Source organism: Sturnus vulgaris, chromosome 1 (assembly GCF_052056855.1).
Source record: "Sturnus vulgaris isolate bStuVul1 chromosome 1, bStuVul1.hap1, whole genome shotgun sequence".
NCBI lineage: Eukaryota > Metazoa > Chordata > Aves > Passeriformes > Sturnidae > Sturnus > Sturnus vulgaris.
The window spans coordinates 72,389,030-72,413,568 of NC_142243.1; the positions used below are offsets into that span (position 1 = coordinate 72,389,030).

The window sequence follows — 24,539 nt, forward strand, 5'->3', positions numbered from 1 at the left end:
TTAAATTTAATTTTATTTAGATACACAATTAGTGGGTTTATTGTACTGCAAAATAATTCAGCCAAGGAATCAATGCTAGCACCAAGTACAAGTGAGTTTACAAACAGTCCAAAGAGTCTTCTGACACTAACTGGCTACAGGTAAGGACAGAATGTTTTACATAAATGGCACATTTCTCTTTCACATACATGCACACAGACAAATGGATATCTCTGTAACTATTTCCTAAAAATCATTAGCTGCATGCTACTGTAACACTACTAAAACTAATAACTGTTTTCTTACAGAAGTTGCTGAAGGCAGCTTCAGAAATGAGACACAGCAAAACAGCAACAACAACAAAAAAACCCACAGCATTCATAATTTTGTCTGTTTGAATGTCTCCATTTTTTAAAAGGTGTTTGCTTTTTACCATTTTCCAGTAAAATACGGATGAAATCAGACCAAGAAAGTGGTACCAAGAACAAGCCTAATGGACTCTTGCAAGTAAGCTCTCCACCATTACGTTGCTGCAGCAGGGATGGAGAACATTTCCAGCGCTGCCAGCTGTGCCAGGATGCCTGCTAACCTGTGGCAGAAGCCTGGGTGTGGAGGATGGGCAAGATGTGCTCATGCATATTTTATCCAAGAGGCCTTGACAAACCCACCAAAAAGTGAATCACAGCCCAGAAGGATAATTGCCATCACTGGGAAATTGTCACATCATCTAACCTGAGACACCCAGTAGGTAATTAAGGCAGTAGCTGCCTAATGTGCCTGCACCGGCAAATTGGGTCACTCCTCCTTTTACCCAGCTCCAGTGATTACACATCCTGTATTCATGTTAGCTCCCTTTGGGAGTGAACACCCAAGAGGAAACTCAGGCACCTCGAGGGAACAGCATCTCCCCGGTCTGCAAAGAGAGGGCACTTGGAAAGAAAGAAGTCTTGCTGCTTCCAAAAGAGACACTCCTTTTGCTCAGCAGATTTTTCTCTCTAAACCTTTCTTTTTAGGGACAGGGAGTGGCATACCTTTTCTTTCTCTTTTACAAAAAGAACCCAAACCACTTCTCTGAAGGCTGAAAAAAAAGCTGTGCCATTAATAGATGCGTTTTGAACAAAGAAAACACCATGTGTATGTACATATGCATGTACAGGTGTGCAAACATTTTTCTTTTTAATGTCGCAGCTGCCACGAAGGGATTCTGGGGTCAATCTAGAACTTGATAGGTTTGAATGATCAGGAATTACCTGCTTGCCCCAGGATCTCTCTCTGGTGCCATCCACGAAGACAGCATACCTAGAAACAGCTTTAAGAGGCCAATATACTGTGGAAAACACAGAACACACAGTTTAGGAAGGAGAACGATGTTTGTAGGTGTCACATTCTCTTTCACTGAGGTCATTAGCTCTTGAGGTACAAGGAGGGAAAGCAGTGGGATTTGTGTTTATGGTAAAGATATATTCTAATATTTAACTTCCTTCAGGATTCTATAGGGCCCCTAAAAGCAGGCAGAGAGATGGTATCAGGGACCAATTCCTTATTTTCATTTTTATAGTGGTATTCTTGGGATTGGAATTAGGGTGAGGCCAGTGGCACTTTCAAAGGGCCAGTTCAATTCTAGAGGACACAAAATACAAGGAAAAGAACTGGTGGTGCTATGATCGAGGCCATAGGTTCTCTTTTCCCTTAGGGAATGATACCTTGGCTATTGGCAGGCATAGAGGATGGGGTGGGCTCGGCTGCTGTAGTTTACTTTAATGAAGCATTCATCATTGTAGGGCTTTCAATAATGTAAAGACAGCTGGTGTTAGCAGGGGTAAAATTATGTGCTTTTTTAGGGAGGGAGGTTACCTCCTCTATGTGAATAGTATTAGGGTTTGTGTTGGGATTATAGTTACAGTTTGGAGAGTATAAAATACCAGAAGCATAACTCCTAAAGACATAGTGAGAGGATTTGTGTTGAGAAGAGAGAATTCTCTTCAAGCTCTTTTCCAACACAGATTGGTTCCCTGACTTACAGTTGTGATCAGGGTTTGAAGGTCTGGGAAACCTTCATGAGCCCAGTGTTCTGCTGAATGCTACAGCAGTTATACAGCTACAGAGAAGACAAAGTCTGGCAAGAGCCTTTCCTCCTTTAAATGCTCTTTTACTGCAAGGATTAGTGCCCTGATATCAGACTTAGCTGTAGGGATAGGGTGTGCAAATGTCAGCCCCCATGTCCCCCATTACCCCATCCTCCACAGTCCAGAGGCAGAATGCAGCAGATTTCTGCCATGATCCACACCCACCCTCTCAGAGCAGGAAAAAGTGTAAGGCTGAAAGCATCAATAGACAAGCCTGTTCCCACCTGTGGTGAGATGAGGGAAAGAAACATTTTGGTATTGGCATGACTGGATGGGGCCCTTAGGCTTGGCTCTCTCCTTCTGCAGGGACACAACACTTGGGGTAGAAATCAGAGGAGACAGTTTATGTTTTTAAGAGCCATCTCTGTGTCCAGAGTCAGAGGAAGTGTAGAGACCAATGCTCTGTTTTATTGTGGGGACTGCTGCACAGGATACAATTAAAGATTTGGGTCGGGATTATCTTTACTCTCTCCTCAGCTTGTTTCCCTTGCATTCTGCAGCACCTGTGTGGTAGTTCATTCCTTCTGGAGTAAATCAATCATCTCCCTCTCAGAGGAAATCTGAGCACGAGTGATGGGGGAACAGCACAGACAGACTTTGTGGCCACAGATGTCATCATATTCAGCTCTTCTCTCCCAGGACAAGCCAGGCAGTGTCCTCAGCAGGCCCTGAAGCCTCCTGCCTTGTCCTGGGGGACCAATCTCATGCCCATCAAACAGGCACCACTGCGGTGTCTGTGACACAACCATCCCTGGCACTTAAAGCACTTTGGACTAAACCCCCCACCCCATACATAATAGTGATCTTTATGTCTCAGAGTCATTGGGGTTGCCTAATGAGAAGACTTTGGTCTGGAAGAGTCCTGTCCACTCCATGACAGGGCACAGCCCTGAGCTCTGCAGGCATGAGCCGTGTTGTACCAAGCAGTGACACGTCTGTCCTGTGCACCTTGCAGAGACAACAGTGAGAGAGGAATTTGAACTGCTTGGAAAAGAAGCTCCAGAGATCTTCCTCCTTGCATCGACCACTGAGATGACATTTGATGCTCAGTCAGGTATTATAGATCTTTTTCTTCCCACAATACTTCCTTCCTTCACACACTTCTGATTTTACTTTCTGGTCCATGGTTGGTTTTGCTACACCATGACACAAAACCATAGGGCAGTCTATGTAATAGCAGGATAACTTGCTTCAGAAAAGAGGGTAATAATATTACTATCCCAAACAAAAAGAAGGAAAAGAAAGTGATTAAAATTGTGACTTTATAATTGCAATCGATTTCAAATTAAAACAACTCAGTTTCTGAAAAATAAAATCTCCATTGTTGGGGTAATTTTCTGCCTCAAGTCTTCTGCAGGCTTAACACATAAGAAGCGAATAACTTATAACAGCACTCAATCTCTAACATTGCATGACTACTACTATTACTACTGCTACAATCAGGCATTTGTATGCTTTTCCTCAAGTGAGCAGCATCTTCTAACTCTTTAGAAACAATCACACATGGGCAAGAAAGTAAAGATTACTTGGGGTAAAATTCCAGCCATGGGTCAGAATCTCCTACTAACTGTAGCTGCTTCAGGATTTTGCCACATACCACAGACCCAAAGCAATTCTGAGTCCAGCAGATACAGAGGAGTTTAGGGTCTGTTTAGACAAAGAAATAGGTTACTTACCAAAGCTCAGGAAGGAAGCTTGTAGTTCAACTGGTGATGCTCTGGCATTTGTGTTTTGTGCTTCTATCCCCCAGGCTGTATTTCCTTTTGCTTCTAGGTAGCTGCCTTCATCCACATGGAAAAAGAATGCAGGAGGTAAGATTTATTCTGGTTGTAAGCCAGTTCAGTCCCTGTGGTATTGGTGACACTGGTGAAGAGAAATTGTCTTTGAACATTAAAGGAAGCTTTGTGCATGCAAATATTCTTGATTGTGAGCATCAGTTGAAGAAGAGAAAAAGCTTACATTCCTCATTAAAAGAGCTATCTTTCCACCCTACAAAATAAATCAACATTCCTGCTAGACCAACTATCTTTCCACTCTGTGATATAAACCATCATTCAGGAAAGGACAGAATGTTTTCTAAGTTTTTCATTCAACCAACCCTTGTGTTATGGGTAGCTCCAGTCTTTTAGATTGTACACAGCTTTCTTGAGTCCTGTTGGGCAGGAGGGCTCAGTGTAAAAGTCCAGCAATGGTGTGGCTGAAGCAAGAACCTTTTATCTCTTCATCTTCAGGGGCAAGTATTGGTTGGATATGCAGTTATGTATCTCTCACATCCAGTTGCATTCAAAATCCTTTAAAAAGAACAATGGCATCTAAGGCTGGAGTCAGTTGGGAGGAAGCTTTCTGATCACAAATTCAAAGAGTACAGATATATTTTTATTTATCTTTTAAAAACTGATTACCAGGAAGCAGAAGTGTTTTTAAACATTTTTGTTCCAGTGGCCTGAGGTTTTTAATGGAAAGGGAAAATTATGAAGGTCATGTATTAATATTTCATTGACCACGAGTCAAAACTGGTTGTCTGGCAAATGTTTTATGCCTTCCCACCTGCACAGAATTGCCATTGTCCTCCATTAAGGACCTGATTCCCATTAGCTTCTTGCGATGGATGGGGGGAAGGGGAACATGTTGTGTGTGCAGTGTTGGAATAGGGAATGAGATTTTTGCAACCTTTCATTTAAAAAAGAAATCCTTGGGGGTCTGTGAATGGCAGGCTGTACTAGAGATCTCTCAGAGGCGTTCAGACCTAATGGCACAATGACACCAGAGCTAACCTTTCTTCAACAACCTCCTTTGTGTCAAGGGCTGACATGGCTGATTTCAGAAAGCAATGATTGCTTCTCCCCTTGCTTTAGTCTGTTGTGGAAAAGGCTGGTTGGAAATCACTGTTTGCTGTTTTGATTGAATGCATCAGGACTCTGGGTATTTCTTCTTTCTTTAAAGGCATACATTAGTATGCTGGCTATCTGGAGCTCACTATGGAAAATATTCTAGTTGGGGTAGACTGCCTGCCAGGAAAGACTGATGGTTTGGTTCAGTAAAGAAAATTAAACTAAAATAAGATCTGAATCTGAAGCTCTGGCCCCAGCCTGAGTTGAGATGTATTTCTGTTTCTAAAGGAGTCCTAAAAAAACTTAATTTAATCCTAAAAACAAAAGAAAACATTTTGTATTTGAGTTTATTTTTTTTCTGATGCTGACTGAGGTCAAAACAAGCAATATCCACAGAATGACAGTCAAAGATTTTTGCCTTAAAGAAAACTCTGGAAAAAAATCCTATCTCTTTCAAAAACAATTGCACTTATGAGGCTGTTGGGCTAATTTTGCAGACATGAGAGCTGCAACTAATCACACTAAAATCAGACTGCCTGATGCTACCTCAGACACATGTTGAGTCCTTTAATCCATAAGGGCTCTTATCCAGCTAGCAGTGTTCTCAAGAAGAGTCAAGCACCCATGTGAAAATCACACATTTTTCTGGATCTGAGCTGCTGAAGATTGCCCAAGGCTTGCTGCACTCAGCCTTTTCACAGCACTCTCTGGGTACCTTCCCCTGTCTTTGCAGTCTTGCTCGTGTTCTTGCAACCTTTCAGTAACTTCCAGGAGTTCATAATTTTGCTGTGACTCCATTTCCTCTGTCCAGCTTGTCCATATGGACTACTTAGCAGCTTTTCCTCCTGTGAATGTCTCTGGGCAGAGATCAGCATGGATGGAAATCCTGCTTTCTGCAACAATAACTTCTAGGGATCATCTGCACCATAAACTGATGGATAATGGCAAATGGCAGATGGGAAGCTGCCTTTCCATGGCTCCTGAAGAGGCTGGGACAGAGAGAAAAGATGTGCTACAGAGAGATACATTTTCCTAAGGATGTCCCCAAAATCAACACATACTGTGTTATGAATCTCCACAGCTGGATGTCCCTACCACCTCCACATTGTAAACAAACAGTATTTGAAGTGAGTGCAGGCAGAGGCCTTTACATTGTCCCACAGGTTTTCTAGAAAATACATGTAAGCAGTAGCACTTGTGCACCAGGGCACAAGAGTATTAGCACAAAGGTTTGGACAAGAAACAGAAAACATCTCTCACTTGAAAGGCAAAAGCATACATAGATCAAAAAAGTAAATCAGAAAAGTATATGTGTTCCAGCATGCATTAACATCAGAACTGATTGTATTATTAGTTTTAAAAATAGATTAATAATTGGGTAGATGAGAGAAAAAAAAAATGACAGCTTCTCAAGCATCTTTTACAGTAGAAAAAGAGGAAAAGGCAGCAAGGGATACATCCATCTAACTGTTACAAAAAGAAAAATGGTGAAAAGAAATCTATAAAAGCTTCCCTTTTATTGTTCTTCTAACCTCATTTCCAGTAGTTTTCCCATTACCTGCTCTGCTCAGGGAATCATTCTGCTGTTCTTTAAGGTGTTTTTCCCCATGTTATTTTGTATCATATATTTTTATTAAATCAATTGCCATGAAATTTACATCATATAACTTAATTAAAGGGAAATTATTTTGCTGAGGAGCCTGATCGTGGAAGAATGGAATCATGCAACTTCACTATAAGATTAGCTTCTTCATAAAACCATTCATTTCCAAGTTTAGTCCTTGGGAAACAAGAAATGGAATGCTATTATACTGCCTAGAAAATATGATTCTTTGACACATCTTAAATGTTTATGACAAGTCCACTTTACAATGCTGAAATTATCTTTTTTTTTATTACTCAGGTTAAAAAAAAAAAAAAAAAAACAACAAAAAAAGGGCTTATTTTAACAAGGGCTGGGATGCTAATAGGTGGCAATTAATTGTCCACAGATGATTAGGGGAAAAATGAGGCAGAAGAAAAATTTTCTAGGCCATCACTTCTGCTGAGAACATCAGGATTTCAAACACTACTAGGACTTTAAAACGTGTACTGGCGAAATAAAAAGATATTTTACTCATTTGCCTCCACTAATATGTCAACTCTGCCATACTTACTGCATACAGCAGTCATACTGGAGAACTGATAATTACACTTCTACCACTTCTCATCATTTTATGAATACTGGATATAATTAGTTTCTGTGGCACCATGCCATGCTAGGCCCTTGTATATAAATGCATGAGTGCTGCAGACCTATCGTGCTTGTTATCTGCATTCCAGGGGATATCCCAATGACAACTGCTTCCAGAAGATACATCATGCCTAATACTGATAATTTTCAAAGCGATGAAATAGCAACTCTAAACCTGTTTTGGAAAGGAAGCTCCAAAAATCTTTGCATATTCCTCCCTTGCTTCTTCCAAAATTCCTGTGTCCTCCTCTCTCTCCCTCTCTACCATGTACCACATAACAAAATCCTCAACGAGACCATTCCTTCTTACATTTAAAGACATGGGGAGTAAAAAGGATGTTTCTCTATTACCTTCTTCCAGCCTCTACTCTGAAAGCTTAAGAGAGAAAACAGTTTTGATGTCTACTTTGGCTCCACTCCATCCCTGTGTATGAATTTTCTTGGTGCTTCTGGAAATGAAATTCATGATAAAACACACAATACCATGGCCCTCTATTGTCCTTGAGGCAAGGGAGAGTGACACCACACATGGTTAAAGGAAGCTGTGGTGCCACCTTTGGTGTGGGCAGGTGTCCAGGTCAGTGCACGGGTGTTGGGCCTGGGACACTGACTCAGGAACAGCCTTTCTCACCATCCTTCACACCCCTCCTTTCTGTTAGTGCTTTCACTTTCCCTGTAAAACCTTTCCTATAGGTTGCTTTCCTTCTTAGGTTTTATTTTTTCTTTTTCACCCTCTCACCTTCAAGACATTTATATGCTGGGGTAGTGAGAGAATTTGCTTAATGTCATAGAAAATATTTTTTTTTTTTACTATTGACAAACAGCAATTGGTCTTCTTTATGCAGGCAATAAAAAGAAAGAAAGGGAAAGTGAGTGAAGCTGCAGTAGCTGCTAATATCTCATAACCATTTTTTTACTGTGATGAATTAGCTTCAACAGACACTTGACTCAAACAGCCTGCAATCTGATTTTGTAACTTCAGCCTGGTACTTTGAGTAGGCACTGACAGCAGAACAAAGTACAGGCTACACAGAAACCAGGCACATCTGAATTAATCTCAGCTTTCTATTGCTAGAAACAGTGCATTATAAGTAATGTGGAGTTCGGTTTTACTTCCAGTTTGCTTATAACATTAATTCTCTAGACTTTTATTGCTGAAAAGGAGACATTCCTGATTTTCTGTCATTTGTATTTCAGTATTTTTTTTCCCAAAACAAAATGGGAGCAAACAGAATTTTCCTTGCCTTAACTAAACATCTTTATTTCAGTATCGTGATCAGTTCTGGACATATATTTTACTTTTTATTAATCATAAACAATTATTTTCATGGGATGAGGTTCACCCGCGGATGTCTTTGCCTTTAGTGCCAGCAGGATAAGCGAACTGAGATAGGGACTAGACAAAGTCACATGAAAACACATGAAACAGGGTCACCACTCCATTATGAGTGAGACATAGAATACAGAAAGTTGGGCAGATGCTGTAAATGCTGTGTTAGCTCTGAGGTTCTGGGTTTCCCAGCTTAGGGGGATTGGCTTGAGCTGACCTGTGCCTGTAGGTGACATTTTCTCAAGCCAGTGCTTCAGCTGGGAAGTGCAGTCCCAGCTGACCTGTCAGGTGTTGTCTGACAAGATATATAGGGTGGTGAAATGTTCTCTTTTAAACCCTTATAATGATCCTGCAGCGATGCCAGATTCCACATCTTTGATGAGTGTGCACTGCCTGGTGATGGATGAATTCAGAGGGAAAGCAAAGGCTTTCCCCTCTGGGGAAATATCTGAGTGAGCTGTTGGAACACACCATGATACCAGAGCAAGTCTGCCCTAATGTAACACTGCACTGAGGCAGGGGCAGCAGCCCCTCCCTGCTCCCACAGTAAGGATGTCTCTTTCTAATGCCTCCTTTTCTTTCCAACAGGTCTTTAGGCAGGGAAGAGGAAGAGAAAGAAGGGGAAGAAAAGGAGGAAAAACTCCCAATGCTGAGGGACTCTGGAGTCACTTGTGTAAAATGGGTAAAATGTCAGTGAGAATGTCAAGTCTCTTGAAGGTAGAAAAATTTGAGGAAGCGTTTATCCAATGCTTCCAGTCAAAATGGGCAAATATTGAGGAGATTTTAATTTGCTTATGGGTGAGAGAAGAGGAGGTGAAGACAGGAAGGGCTTTTGCATCACTCAGTGAAAAGGACAGCAGAAATGGAATTATTTGGGACTTTCCTAATTTTCACCACCAGGCATGTGAATTCCTTCCCCTTACCATTACCATTCCAGAGTTTTTCTAAAAGGCCTGAGTTCCCATATTCCTTTAAACTGCACAGGATAAGCAAGGCATAAATTTAGACACCTGTCCTAATCCTGAAAATCTTTGTGAAGAAAATTTTGGGTCAGCTACAATTATTTCCTACTGTCAGTAAGTGCTGGGAAGCTGTGTGTTAGTGGGCCAGCACTTGTTTAGATATTGGTCCCATGAAACTGTTGCTCAAAGCAGAGCAGGCCTTACAAAGGCTGAATCTGCTGCTAAAGACATAACACCTTCCTCTCATCAAGGCAATCAGATTAGGCTCCAAATTTACAAAGGTTGAGCTTCACAGCAGCAGAACTGTAGGGTAACTCAGGTAGAAAGGGATCACTGGGTGTCCTCTGCCCCAGCCTCCCTGCTCGCAGCTCAGACAGCTTTAAAGTCAGGTCAGGCTACCCAAAGCTTCAGCAAGCTGAATTTTTAACATCTTTGAGGATGGAGAGCCTGCAGGATCCCTGGGCACCTGTTCCAGTGTTTGACCAACCTTGTTGTGAATTTTGTTCCCTTAAGATCTGTCTGGAGTTTTCCAAGTCCCAGGTAGTGTCTTGTGACCTCCTGTCCTGTCACTTTGTGCCTCTGGGAAGAGCCAGAGGTTCTTCTTCCTACAGAGTTCCATCTTCTCTACACCCTCTCATCAGATAGCTGCAAACAGCAATGAAGTTCTCCTTCTGCCTTTTCTGAATAAGGTTGGATAAATCCCATCCCCTCAGAGCTACAGCTGGAAGGGGCTGAAAAAGATCTGCCAAAGGAAAGGCAGAAGCTTCAACTAACAGCAGGCAGGGCTGCATTAGGAGAAGTGTTTCCATCGGGTCAAGGGACCCTTCTTTGCTCAGCCCTGGTGAGGCCACACCTGGAATGCTGTTTCCAGGAATGTGGAGATGCTCCCTAAAGGACAGGAGAAGTGGAAGCCCAGAGCTATGGTTAGATGGGGGCTAGGAGGAGCACACTAAAAGAGAATGGAAGCTGCAAAAAGCACCTTCTGCTGGGGAATGCTTACTCTATGGGACGGCTGGATGCTTTCAGGGGTCAAACTAGGGTGAGGGCTGAGGTAAAGGAAAAGCTGAAACCTCCAGCCCACTGGACATGTGTCAGTGGGGCTGAAAGAAACTGCCCAAGGAAATGGAAAGCTAATAGCAGAATCCATCTGTGAGGAATACTGAATCTGGGCAGTGGGGATGCTGTCTTAGGAGTAAGTCACTGGCCAGGATTGAGAAGTCAGTGATTAGGGTTGAGGGAGAGAAGGAAAAAGCTCAGAGCTAGCTTTGGTGTGGGGGTGGACAGGGACTGCCACAGCATCCCGAGAGTGGCAAAAATAGTCATGCACAGCCAGCCTTTTATTGTTGAGAGGTTGAGTTGATTACTTGGAGGCCCAGAATAGGGTTAGCATAATTATTGAGGGGTTGAGAAAAGGGAAAAGCTTATTCTGAGTGGGGCTGGAAAATTATTCCCCAAGTAAAGCATGGGGCTGATGTCTGTTTTCATTGAGATTTACCACTGATGTTTTTGCTGTATGCATCAGGCCCTTCTCAGTGCAGTCTTGCTTGAGACTTCTTCCTGAAAAAATAGAATACTCCTGCTTCTCTCCACACAAAATTCACCTTCTCAGCCACCTGCTGCTGCAGGGAGAACTGTGCCATGGTGATGCTGGGACCATTCCATCTTCCTAGCGTCTGCATTAGGCTCTCAGCTGCTCAGTCTGATATATAGAATAAAAAGAAAACAACATGAAGGAATCAAAACACTCTAAAACATCCCCTTAGGGCAGTGGTAGAGCATTTATGCAACAATGTCTTAAGTCAGAACAAAAATAAAATGTATATTAGGGGTGAGAACTGGGGGCTCAAACCAAGTTTTTCTCCTATCAATGGCTGCTGCTGTCACCAGGTGTGTGCCTGGGGGAACACAGGTCCCTGACATCCCAAAACAGGCAGGCCTCAGCATCAAGGGACTGAATCATCAGTGCCCTGCAGATGAAAGATAATTTTGAAGAGATTTCATAGAGTTACAGGGCAAAAATTTATAATATTGATCCCTCTATCCAGCACCTGAATTCAAACGGGGTGCTAGATCCTGCAAATTCTTTGCACACAAGAGTAGCTTTGGGTTCACCAAACTTATCAGGAAGGCCCTGAAGGATCTGGCACCAGATAACTCACGGAATAGAGCTGGAAGGGACCCATCAAATCCAACTGTTTAGTGAGTGGCCCGTACAGGGATCAAACCCACAACCAGCATCATGCTCCAATCAGCTGACCTAACCCCAGGCTCTGGACTCAGGGATGTGGTGGCACGAGATGCTAGTGGCCCATGGATGTTTGTAAGCACTCCAAGGACTCTCTGCTGCTGTGCAACAGCGTCTGTGGCACTGCAGGTTTGTAGGTTTTTGTGTTTTGTTGGCATGCAGATCATTCAGGGGCTGGGTTTCCAGCCTGGCTGGAGAGAAGTGCTGGGGCACAGGGAACTGCAGGACAGGTGTTGGCAGGAAGGAAATATCCTGAACTGCTTTTTCCAAAGGGAAAACCTGTCCTGTCACTGCCACCTGAGCTCTCACCTCTTCCACTGGAGCTATTGTTTCCTTATCATACCTTCTTCTGCCTCTTGTTTAAGTTCTTTGGAACATAAACTTTGTCGCCATCGGCGACAAGGGACATTCCAGTGAATTCTTTCGGAATTTAATGACTCCTAACCCACCCAGATGGGTCAAATCCACACATAGTATTAATATTTAGTACACAATAGCTCTATACTTGTCACACTGACTGAGCTATTCCATACTGTCAGTCGATGTACCTTACTGTGGTCCTTGGGATGGAAACAAGAGTGATGTCTAGGCAGCAAACAGCATTTCTGTGGGAGATCCTGTAGCTGTAAGTGCTCCCCCTGTACTGCAGAGGGGCTGCATTGGTTTATCCCTGCTCTCAGTCACAACAGTGAAGAGCAGCTCCTAGCTCAGCTAACAAGACTCCACTGGGAAGCTCCTTCTCATCTGGGATGACTTTGGGGAAAGCTGGCTCTAGATGAGGACTTTCCTAAGTGTGTAAATCAGAGGAGAGCAAGTGTCCAACTAGTGTTCTGTAGGACCAGCAGCACTTTGTGGGCTGTTTTAGAGTCCCACTCTCTCCCTTGTGTTTCTTCCATCTCCTTGCATTGGACCCAGAGACCGTGCAATTGCATGGAAATAACACCACTGGAAAATTGACCTTGTCAGGGGCACGGGAATGTGTTTGCAATCACTCCATCTCATTAGGGGTTGCATCATGGATCAATCAATGCAAGGGAGCTGGCAGAAACGCAGCAGTGGGCCCAAGGGGAAGGGGCAGCTGTCCTTTCCACAGCAGTGAGCCACTTGGCCAGATGAAGGATGCCAGCAAACAGGAGATCCTGATTCTCCTGGGAGTTTCTGCTATGCCTTCACAGCCGCTGACATTTCATGCACCTGGTCTTCAAAGGAGAAAGCACTGTGGTAGAAAGAAAGCCAGGGCTGGGGAGACTTCTTGGTCTCCCAGATGTGAAGAAACAATGACTGGCTGAGATTTCCTGTGGCAGGTTCGGGGTTGAGTGCACTGGGCTGGGACCAGGGGTTCCATCAGGGCTGAGCCTCGAGCTGCTGGTTAAGCTGCAGAGAGCACAGGGACCAAATGGGTTTCCCCAGAATTGCCCCAAGGATGTAGCATAGCCCTGGGCCACACACCTTCTCAAGGACAGCTAGTACGAGTTATCTGGGGCCAAGTACCAGGACATACAGGTAAAGTGGATTATCTGAACTGGCAAAGTCATGCCATGCAGAATATCCCTTCAAAAGTGGCTTCAGGAGACTAAAAGGTAGCTTCATTTTCTCGGCACTACAGAGTATTAAACTCTAAGTTTGCCAAATACATCTGAGCTAAGAAAACAGGAAGTTTCTTGAGAGACAGAAGTTCCTCAGAGCCCCAGAGACAGAACCAAAATGACTGATATTTTCTCATATTCTCTGTCATGTGTTAGACAAAAGCAGCATAATGTAATCCCCTTTACCTGCTATCAGGAGAGAAGAATGGCCTGTATAATGAGAAGATAAAGAAAAATTGAAGGACTTGTAAAGGACATTGGTGAATCCTGAAAGCCAGGAGGTGTTCATTATCAGTGCATCAAGACACTCTTGAGACACACATCTTCAGAGGGGGCCCATTATGAACGCTGTTGGGAACGATGGAATTTAGAGCTCTAACTCACCCCGATTTAAAAATACCTTGAAGGGTTTGAGAAGGTTGTGTCTTTTATTTCATTTTGATTTGCAAAAAGAGACCAATGAAGTTCTGAATCAAAAGTTGCAAGGCTTACCTTGATGAAGTGATATCGAGTAGTTGTGTGCTCTGATACACTCAGCAGATGCTTTTAGCTCTCTCAGCCGTGACAGCTCCAAAGTCCCAGAAAATTCACATCTCTGCAGGACTGTGTGAATTCATCTGAAGGAACATGGCAATGACTGCATAAGTCTCTTTTCAGCTATGACCAAAAAATGATACTACGTGCTCTCTGTACCTTTGTGGATGGATCATGGTACCTAAAGGTACCTCTTGCAAAATAATTTTGCCATCCAGGTCTTACTTTTGTCTATTGTGTGATACTGCCTGAATGAAATAGTGAAAACCCCTATTTCAATGTGAGTTAGCCACCCGCTTGCTTTCCAAGGAAAATTCCAGCATTCCTTATAAGTAACCATTTCACACTGTCAAAAATTAAATGAAACAAAAATGAAATTATTCATCCAGGCTGCACACTGGTACAGACAGATGAACAAAAATACCAGATTAGGAAATTTTACCTACCAGAACAAAATTATTTTTATTTGATAACTAAGGAAATCCTACTGGACCCACTTCCTAAACCTATCCTGGCTGAGGTCAGTGGGGACTTTTCTGTGTCATTTTAAAAGCCTTTAATTACTCTTCCCTTCCATAGGACTTCCCTGTAAGGAAGGTTAATTACTTCCTGAGTAGTATCTGCTTCTTCTCATTATTAATTATTTAGCAATTAATTATGAGCCCTTTCCTTTCAGGGATGTGAGGAGCTATAATAGGCACCAATACAGACAGACTCTGCCCCGAGGAGTTTCCAATCTCCTCTTTTTAGTTGTATGACCAAAGAGATATAGCTTCATTTATGCAATAGCTTGACCAAAACAAATGGAAAAGACACCCATCTCTAAGGCTGAGGGAGCAGAGGTTTATGAGATGGGTAACACAGACACTTTGTACATCTGTGTGACATGTTCACATCCCAGAGACCGGGAGCAACTACAACCTCAGATGGGTATTCTGTGAGAAATACACACCTGGCACTTGTTCACAAAATCTGCCTCCCCAGGAGGCTGCCCTAAAGGGAATGCCCAGACTGCACAAGTGGGATTGGACACGGGGATCACAAACCAGCCCTGTCCAGACTGAGACCACAAGATGCTAGAGGAGAAAATTGCTGTCCATCCTACATCCCTCCTCCAGCTCTGGATGTGAGCTCTGACTGCTGAAAAGCTGTTTAATACACGCCTCACTGTGAGGAGATATATCAGAAATAGCATCCAACTATTCCTCAGCTCCTGCCAGTCTGTGCCGCAGTCACACGGGGAGCTTCCGAGCAGGAGCCCTGCTCCACTGCCCACACCCTGATAAATGCAGAGGGTGAGCAGTGCTCCTGCTGCCAGGCCACACCCTGAACTACAGAGAAGAGGCATCCCAAGGGCTGTTCTGCCCCTGGAGCTGGTAGTGAGGGGAGTTCAGACGTACCAGAGCAAGACAGTGTGCAGCAGGCTGTCAGACTTGACACCAGCTAGGGATTTCACTGTTTAAATCCTGACTTCAGATTCAATCTGTGCAGCAACAGGCAGAGAAGGAAGCAGCAGGCAGTTTTTTTCCAGTACTTCCAAAGTCCAGGTACCCAGCTGTTACACCCACTTGCTAGTCCTTCCTATTTTTTTATTCAGACAAGCAATTGAAAACAGTTTCACAGCTTAGCAGCTTCTGTGTAAAAACAAATCTGCTCTTCTACACAATTAGGAATTCACTAAATCAAAGTCACACCATCATGAGTCTGGTGCCCTTTCAGAGGATCTAGGGATGCTGCTCCATGGTTCAGTGCTTCTGTGGAGCAGAGACTTTTCCTTGGCATCCTGAGGTATGCAAAGCAGCAAGCAGCCTCCTGTGCAAACGAGGCTGCCCTACTTTCTGCAAATGACTGCCCCTCAACCATCCTCACCAGACAGTCTGATTATATTTCTCATATTGCAACACAGATGTTCATAACTTGTCTGCACCAGGAACACCAGCCAAGTGTTCCAGCTGTATAATAGCATTTTATTGCTGATTGAAGAGTCTCAGTATAAATTACTTCCCCTCATATCCCTGGAAATCACACAAACATCACGCAAGGCAGAGAGTGATGCATTTAGAACCACCTCTGCAAAGTGCCACAGCAATGTTTGAACGAGGGTTGTCTTAGTCCAAGCGCTGAGCAGCTCCAGTCTGCAGAGCTCCTTCTGCTGAGAAGATACATGAGAGAAGTATCATTGCTGGGCACACTTGGATTTGGAGGATCCTGCTCTGCTGTTTGGGAATCCATGATAAAAGGCAAGTTATCTTGTGATGACTTGTTGCCTTTAATTCTAAAATCAGCAATGCTGATTTTTGAATGCAAGGAGATTGGTAGGAAAACAGAATGATCTGGAAGACCAACGAGGGAAGAAACAAGGAGTAGGGGTTGATTAGTTCCTGCCAGCATAAGAGGCAAAGGACATAAAGCAAAGCTTGCAGGTCCAAAACAAACACATAGAAATAGTTTTCACCACGTGCCTAAGGAGGTGTGGATGTTAATTTTTACATGGCTCAAAAAGGACTGGGTGGCTACTTGAAAGCAAAATCCATTGAAGGGTGTTAAATATACAGACAACACATCTGAGCTAGGAAATATCCGACCTGCAAATTTTTGTTGCACCCCTGTTCATTTTCCCTGTTCATCCACTATTTTCACATTCTCCTCTGTAGGCCCACTCAGGAATGGGATACCAGACTAGACGTACATTTCTTTTAATCCTGGAAGGCAATCGTTTTTGTTCTTTATGTTGGGTACATCCTGTGAACATTAGGAAAAACAAACAAACACTCTCAGCTGTCTTAGTTTGAAAGACAGGTGTTTGTTAAGCAAGGAAGAAACCTCTTTTGAAATGGAAAATGTAAACCCTCTCCCTTTAAATTATTATAATTCTGAAATTAAGGAGCTTTCAGGTAAAGATATGGGAATAGGAATAACAGTTCTTTACTAGGAAAATTAAGATAAAAATACAGTAATGCAAAAACCTGAAACACTCAGAGAGTCAGAACACAACCTGACACCCCATCAGTCAGGGTGTTGGTAATAGTCCCATTAAATGGTGGCTGCAATCCTGGAGTGACAGATGTGGTTCAGTTGAAGCAGTGCTCCTGTAGAAGGGTGCAGTTTTCTTCTGAAGGTCCAGTGATTATATAGAAGGATCTGGTTTTCCTCAGGAATCCAGTGGAAAAAGGCTGCTGTGGTGTTCCAAATTTCAGATTTTATCTAGGTAGAAAATGCTTGGCTCTTCCCTCTGGCTGCAGCATCTCCCAATGGGATGATGTAATTTTATCAGCCATGTAGTGGGACCCAATGACCCATTAACAGAAGACATCTCCCTGGAGGAAGGATGGGTTGTGGAAAAGATAAAGAACACTGGCCCACCTGGTTTTAACAGATGGTGATAGAATACATACTTTGGTTACATCCTGCATTGCAGCCCAAGACACCGCTCATCCAAGTCTATGGTGCTTACCATGATAAGAAGATCCAAAGAGCCATTTCTTCTTGCAAACCAACCAACCAACAAGAGATAAAGTCCAGTTGTTGGGACTGGTGCTGATGCTCCTGGAAGATCACACTACCAGAAATGTGATTATGCCACTGGGGACTCAAGAGTTTGCTTTGCAATTCTGCTCTGTGAAAGTGATACCTGTGAAAATACAGGAGCTTGCCCAGAAATATCTGCAATGCAAATGGTCCCAATTTTTCACCAAAATCTCTTTGGGATTGGAACACTTCCTAGGAACATTCCAGATAGCCTCTTGGCCACAGGCATTTAAGATATTTTGCTAATGATGTTGGATACAGTTCACAAGGATTCTGCAAAATGTGTTGCTGTCCATTATTTAAATTATTTTTTTTATTGGTAGGCCAAAGTGAGATGGAGGAAAGCAAGATCTGTCCCACTTTGCTCTTCTTCAGTAGCTTTACCATCTGGAAGAGCTGTCTCAACCCAGAATGATTCAAGAGTATAAACTATTACCTAGTGCATTAATGACTAGCACCTTGTGTGTCCTGCCACCTACCCTGTCTGAGCAAGCCAAAAAGCACACTTTTACTGCAAAATATTAGACTTATTTCCTAAGGGTACTAGGGTCACTACTAAACTTTCTAATAGTATGCCTGTATTTCTGCCACAACTAGTCACTTCAACAATCACACTTGAGGCTGATGTCCAGTTGTAAGAGTCAGAAAGATTTGGAAAATCTGAAGCTCCTGTATAATTAACAGATAAAAGTCACTGAGTAATGAAAACAAGCATTATTGATCACCTCACTGTGCGGACAACAGCAGTGCCAGCACAGCCTTTACTAAACATCAGAGTTCAATCTCTAGACAAGTCCTTTGGAAACCACATCTTATTGCATTTGCTGCCTATGGACATATTTTAGAAGACTTAAAGACAGTGTATTTCACCACCTGCATTCCAAACGATTACAGGCCTTGATAAATATTCCCCACCGGTTGTATGATGAAATGAGAAAGTGGCAGCAAGGCTAGATCAGGAAACAAGCATGGAGACTGGTTTTCACTGCTGTACAGAAAGCAGAAAAATACTTTTCCCTGAAAACCTGAAAAACATCTTGATTGAAACACTGGAGAGGCATTTCATAAGAAAGGAGTCTGACAAAGTAGGACTGGTTGAAAAAGTCCTTTTCACTTGGGAAGAGGAAAATAACTGAGGTAAGATAAGACTTAAAATACATCCTGGTTTATCTGCAGTTTAAAAAAAAAGGTAGTTCAACTAATAGGTTTAGGTGTTACTCACTTCACTTCTGAGAGACTAATAAGTTTTTCTCCAATAAAGTTTCTTATTCCTCAGGCCAGTACTACTGGGATAAGGACTCAACAAAACTATTCAGCAATCTCTCATTCACCAGCTATAATATACTCTCCACTTGAAGTGTACAGTTTTAAGTTGTTTGAACTCCCTCATGGGTATAAAAAATAAACTTCCCATGATGAAAGTAGGCACATATGGCTGCACCATAGTTAGTTTTAAAGGGATGACCAAATTCTAATTATATTGCTGGAAGACCATCCTGAAAACACCCTGAGTTGGAAGTAATCCACAAAGATCATCAAGTCCAACTCCTGGCCCTGCACAGTATCATCTCCAAGACTCACACCATGTTCCTGAGAGCATTGTCCAAATGCTTCTTGAACTCTGTCAGGATAGGTGCTGTCATCACTTCCCTGGGGAGCCTGTTCCAGTGCCCTCTGGGGGAAGAAACTTCTAATATCCAGCCTAATCCTCTCCTGACACAGCTTCATGCAATGAACCAAAGTCTTTTATCCTGTATACTTCAATGCAAAAAATCAGAACACCTTAACTTCCTCATTTGTGCAGTAAGGTGCAGTCCAGAGATTCCTTTACCAACATCCCTTGGAGCAAGCCTCAATCCCAAGCCTCAGCTGATAAGACTTGTCTCTCAGATGAGCTAGTTTGGTCTTGGCTGCCACAAACACAAATTTTTCTTGGGATGCCTTGAGGGGTTTTTCCCCTCACTCCACTGGCTCTAGGGATTTTACTGGCTGTATAAGAAGACCCTGACAATTCTAGGGACAACATGTATTTATGGTTGGATGTTTCAGTGATTAAGTCACCCAGGTGTGAGAGAGGAAAACTAAACTGAAACTTGAAAGAATTCCTGGGGCAGACAAAACAGATGGATGGGAGGAGAAAAGGGGTACATCCAGTGCCATTTACCCCAGGGAATAGAATTAATGATCAGGGCTGAAATAATGGAAAAAATATTTGTAAGTCAGTCAATTGAGTCTTTTGAAAAGGTGTTGCTGTCAGAGGAAAACAGAGGACTTCAGGTGCAGGTGAACCTATTTGCACAGAATTCATGAGTCCTAAAGCTCAGTCAAGCTTAGAAGGGGTGTCATGAAGCCATCAGGGAGTCTTCTCAAACAAAAATCTATTTCTCTGCTTTCCCTAGCTCCGTGTGTTCTGGACACACATTTATTACCTTATACTGACAAGTATTTTCTCTTAATCTCCTGTCACATTTGTATTGACAATCCTCTCCTGAATTCAGTGTTTAGTCCACATCCCCTATCTGCTTCATGAAAACCTTAATTTACATGGTCCCTGGCAGTACCTCTTTTATGGTCAAATCAGATCCTTTGCACAGAAGATGGTGTGTGGCTACCTCTGTGCAGCTGCATTTGTAGTCCCAAGCTTTGACTGGTTGGCATAAAGTCATTTGTTAAAGGACAATAACAAGCATGATGAATTCTAATGCTCTGTGTGTCATGGTACTTAAGTATCTCATAGATAACTACATCACCATTATTTCACAGTGCTGCAGGAGCTCAACTCTCTTAAAAAAAACAATCTCACAAAACCAACACTTTATCATAATATTCGGGGACAGGTATCAAAAGAAATCAATGGTTGAGGATCTACATCTATCACAGCTTGCAGAAAACCCTTTGCTAATATTGGGTCAAGGGAAACTGCTCTAATTTTCTGGTTTCCTGTGTCCACTCATATTCACCTGACACCACTCACTGGCATTAAAATAGATTTTCAGCCCCCTGATCCATGCATCATATACAACACAAAAAATAAATCAGCAGTTCCAGAGATAGTGTTCATGAGAATAAAGCTGGTGTCACAGAGAGGTTCCCTCATTAGCTGTGTCTCTTGCCCCCATTGCATTTCAAGTCTTTCAGGGATCCCTGAAATCCCAGAAGAACTGAGGCACTCTGGGGGTTGGGCAGGACTCGGTATCACATCCTGGTATTGCTGACACCTGGATATTCACTGATTCATTCCTGTCCAGCCCAGGAAGGAAGTGTGTCCTACGAGGTTTTGAGGTATTGAACTGTGCTGTAACTTTGTACATAGATGTCAGTCAACCTCAGCACAGGAATGTCATGGAGCATCACAGAAAACCAAGACTTAAACAAGAAAATCTATAAACATTGTTGTAACTAAAGTTTAATAGCAATATATTCATAGAACAGATCCTCCTAGAAGCTCTGCTAAGGCACATGGAGGACAGGGGGGTGATTTGGGATAGCCAGCATGGCCTCACCAAGGGCAAGTTCTGCCTGACCAACCTCTTGGACTCCTATGATGAGGTAACGACATGAGTGCACAAGGGACGAGATACAAATGTCATTTATCTTGACTTCTGTAAGGCCTGTGACACAGCCCCTCATAACATCCTTCTCTCTGAACTGGGGAGAGATGGATTCAATGGATGGACTGCTAGGACAAGGAAGTAGTTAGATGGTCTCATCCACAGGGCAGTGATCAACAGCTCAGAGCCCCGAGGGACATCAGTGACAAGTTGTGTCAGTCAGGGGTCTGTACTGGGACCACTGCTATCTGACACCTTCATCAATGACATAGAAGGGATTGAGTGTCCCCTCAGCAAGTTTGCAGATGACACAAAGCTGAGTGGTATGATTGGCACACCTGAAGGATAGGATGCCATCCAGGGGCAGCTGGAAGGGAGGTGGACAAGCTTGAAAAATGGGACCATGGGAACTCCATGTGGTTTAACCAGACCAGGTGCAAGATGCTACACCTGGGTCGGGGCAACCCCTGGTATCAACACAGGATAATTAACAGATTGGGAGCACCCTGCTGAGAAGGATTTGGGGGTGCTGGTGGAGGAGAGGCTGGACATGACCCAGCCATGTGCACTTGCAGCCCAGAAAGCCAATTGGGTCCTGGGCTGGATCCAAAGCAGCATGGCCAGCAGACAGGATTCTGCCCCTCTGCTCTGCTGAGACCTCACCTGGAGTTCTGCATCCAGCTCTGGAGTTCTCAGTACAGGGGACATCAACCTATTTGGATCAGCCCAGAGGAGTAGCTTGCAGTCCACCTGCAGCTCAGGGACCACTAGAACCCAAGGCAAAGCCTTTGTATGCAATAACTATCGATGGATTTATCTTCTCTGAACATGCTTCATGATCCCTTGATCCCACAGAAACTTTCAGCACCTCTACTTTCCTGTGGCAAGGATTTCCCACAGCCTGATTCTGTGTGGGCTAGAAGCCCTCCACATGCTGGTTTATGTGTACTGTCTGTAGTGTAAAGGAACGAGTGGGGAACTGTCTGAAATGGTTGCAACTTTTCCCTCCACTCAGGCTCCAATCACTCAAACCTCCATCTCCTCCCAGCCTCAGAGGCCAAGGACCACCAGTCTATTTATTTGCTCACATTGATAAAGCTGGTTCATATCTCTGATCATGCCTGTCTTTTGTTCTCAGTGTCTGGAGCCAGGACATGTCCTCTGGGAAGGAAAATGGAGAGGAAAATAAGCTAGAACACACTCTGATAAAGGACTGGTGCACAGTCAGAGACAAGCTCACACTGAAGGCAAAACAGAACAAAGACCATGGCAAATACAGCCTTCATCCTCTGGGATGGACATGGGGGAAAAAAATCCACATCTGAATTTGAAAGAACGTGCAGGAGACTGATGAAGGAGAATTAAAAAGTGCATTAAGACTCCCAAACATGACACCACAAGTGCTCCATTGACAGGTGCTGACATGCTCTGCTCAAGCAATGCTTCAGGGAAGCCAGGGCACACTTTTGATGGAGGGCATGAGAGTCCTATGGAGATCCCTTAGTTTAATACATTATAATGAACAGTTAATGACAGGGCACTTGCAATAAATGGCAATACCCACTCTATTGTGAAGCATCTTACAGAGTAAAGGGAATCCATTGTCTGCCCAGCAACCTCACCTGGCTCCCTGCTTTGTTCCTCCTGTGGAGAGAGACACCTGATGCTGTAGAAGGTGCTGCTGGAAGACACACTCATTTCATAGTCATGCAAAGAAAATTCCTCATGAAACATCTCATTTGCCTATTAAAGAGCAGCAAGGCTCCAACCTCACGTAGTTTCAATCCTGCAACCTGAAAACTAATTTTAACCAAAAAAGATTTTTATTTGTCCTCCCAGAAAATCTAAACACTTGCTTCTGTCTCGAGGCTCTCTGTGCTTAATAAACAGGTCTTTGAAGAAAATACTCGACATCTCAGCACATACTCTGGGTAAAGACTGTTTTAGCAGTGGATTGAAAGGATGATGTACTAGCAGCACCAAACTCTGCTGCTCCCCAATGCGGTTGGTCTGGCTAATCTTTCCCTAAAAGATACAACATTAAGCATGAGCGACTTCTACTAGGGCATAGAAAAGGGAGAACGGATTGAAATTCAAAAACTTTCTAACTGATAAGATGCTCACAAACAAACATGTGCAGAGCTAATGGTATTTGATAGTCCAATAAAGTCCCTACCATTTTTTAACCCTCCAGGTGCTGCAGCTTCCAACTCTGCTGTTGGTGAATCACAAGATAATTTCTTGCCCACTTTTGTGCCAAACGTTTCAGGTTTTTTTAAAATCATCATCAGACACATCTCATAAGATTGCTGGCACATTTGGAGTGCTCACAGTCTGCTACTGGACTGGAGCTGCTGGTTTAAGATCTAGCAGGGTACACTCAGCCTCCGGTATGGGGTGTTACTGCCACTGGTACACCCATATCTGCAGTGAAATAGCCCAAAGGTCTAGGCTTTTCCAGCTGACTTGCCAGTAATTACAGGGGCCTTATCTGATCCTCCTCTCATTATGGACACTGAATAGGCCACCCTCACTCATTTTACCTCACCTGCATCTGACAGTCAAGAGCAGCAGGTAGGTGAGGCTTTGGCAGACTTTACACTGGAAAAACTGGCAGCAACAGTAGAAAACTGTGAGTAGCTTTAGAGGCAAAACCATCCAACATAGGGATCTCCTTCTCCCCTCTCTAATTTGCTGCTCAGTGTTGATTACACTTCTGCCACCATGAATTTTCCTAGGCAGGAAAACCTCTCACAGCTCTTCTTTTCCTTGTAGCAGTGTGTTAACTAATGAGAAGTCCAAAGAGCTGAGCCAAGCCCTTGTTCAGCTGGGTCCTGAGTTAGAGAGTTGCCTAGAGTTGCCTGGAGTCAGTCCTGAAGTTGCTGTAGTGAAACTTTGAAGGATGGCACCACAGGGCTTTGTAAGTGTCCCTGAGTTATGTGATGCTTCTTGCACATGAATCAGAGGATCATAAAGGACATTGCTCCAAAGTACTCAGATGATGACTTGTAGCCTCTCACTTAGCAGGCTGTGCTCCAGGTACCAGCAGCTCCCATCACTCATCCAAGCAGACTTCTCTCAGCACATGTGAATTGGCTCAGCTTGGATGCTGAGTCTTAAATTAAGCTCATGCTCTTTAAGAAAAGTCTGATATCACTCATCTAAATGTTTGCTTAGCAATGCAGAGTCCTCTCAGCTTAGCAAGTGCTTCTCTCTCTGTAATGCTCATCCACAAGCACACACTCCACTGGCAGCTGTAGGAAGCAGCAAAAGTGCAAGAGGGCCAAGGATCAGCCAAGGGAAAAACAAACTGGCCTTCCTTCCTTCCTTCCTTCCTTCCTTCCTTCCTTCCTTCCTTCCTTCCTTCCTTCCTTCCTTCCTTCCTTCCTTCCTTCCTTCCTTCCTTCCTTCCTTCCTTCCTTCCTTCCTTCCTTCCTTCCTTCCTTCCTTCCTTCCTTCCTTCCTTCCTTCCTTCCTTCCTTCCTTCCTTCCTTCCTTCCTTCCTTCCTTCCTTCCTTCCTTCCTTCCTTCCTTCCTTCCTTCCTTCCTTCCTTCCTGGAATCCTTCCTTCCTGGAATCCTTCCTTCCTTCCTTCCTTCCTGGAATCCTTCCTGGAATCCTTCCTGGAATCCTT

The 24,539-nt window shown here is 43.5% G+C and overlaps 1 long non-coding RNA gene across 3 annotated transcripts in view; it reads right to left on the bottom strand.

Moving 5' to 3' along the window:
* Positions 1-24,539, bottom strand: part of LOC148225301 (uncharacterized) — a 40,977-nt gene continuing 16,438 nt past the window's right edge. The window contains exons 3-6 of one of the 3 annotated variants that reach the window (XR_015805367.1): positions 13,785-13,909; positions 11,063-11,160; positions 3,782-4,396; positions 2-3,320 (exon numbers count right to left, since the gene is read on the bottom strand). This is a non-coding gene — a long non-coding RNA (uncharacterized LOC148225301). Of the gene's footprint in view, positions 3,321-3,781; positions 5,926-11,062; positions 11,161-13,784; positions 13,910-24,539 lie in introns of all 3 variants that reach the window. The other 2 variants (XR_015805368.1, XR_015805366.1) reach the window with 2 other exon arrangements.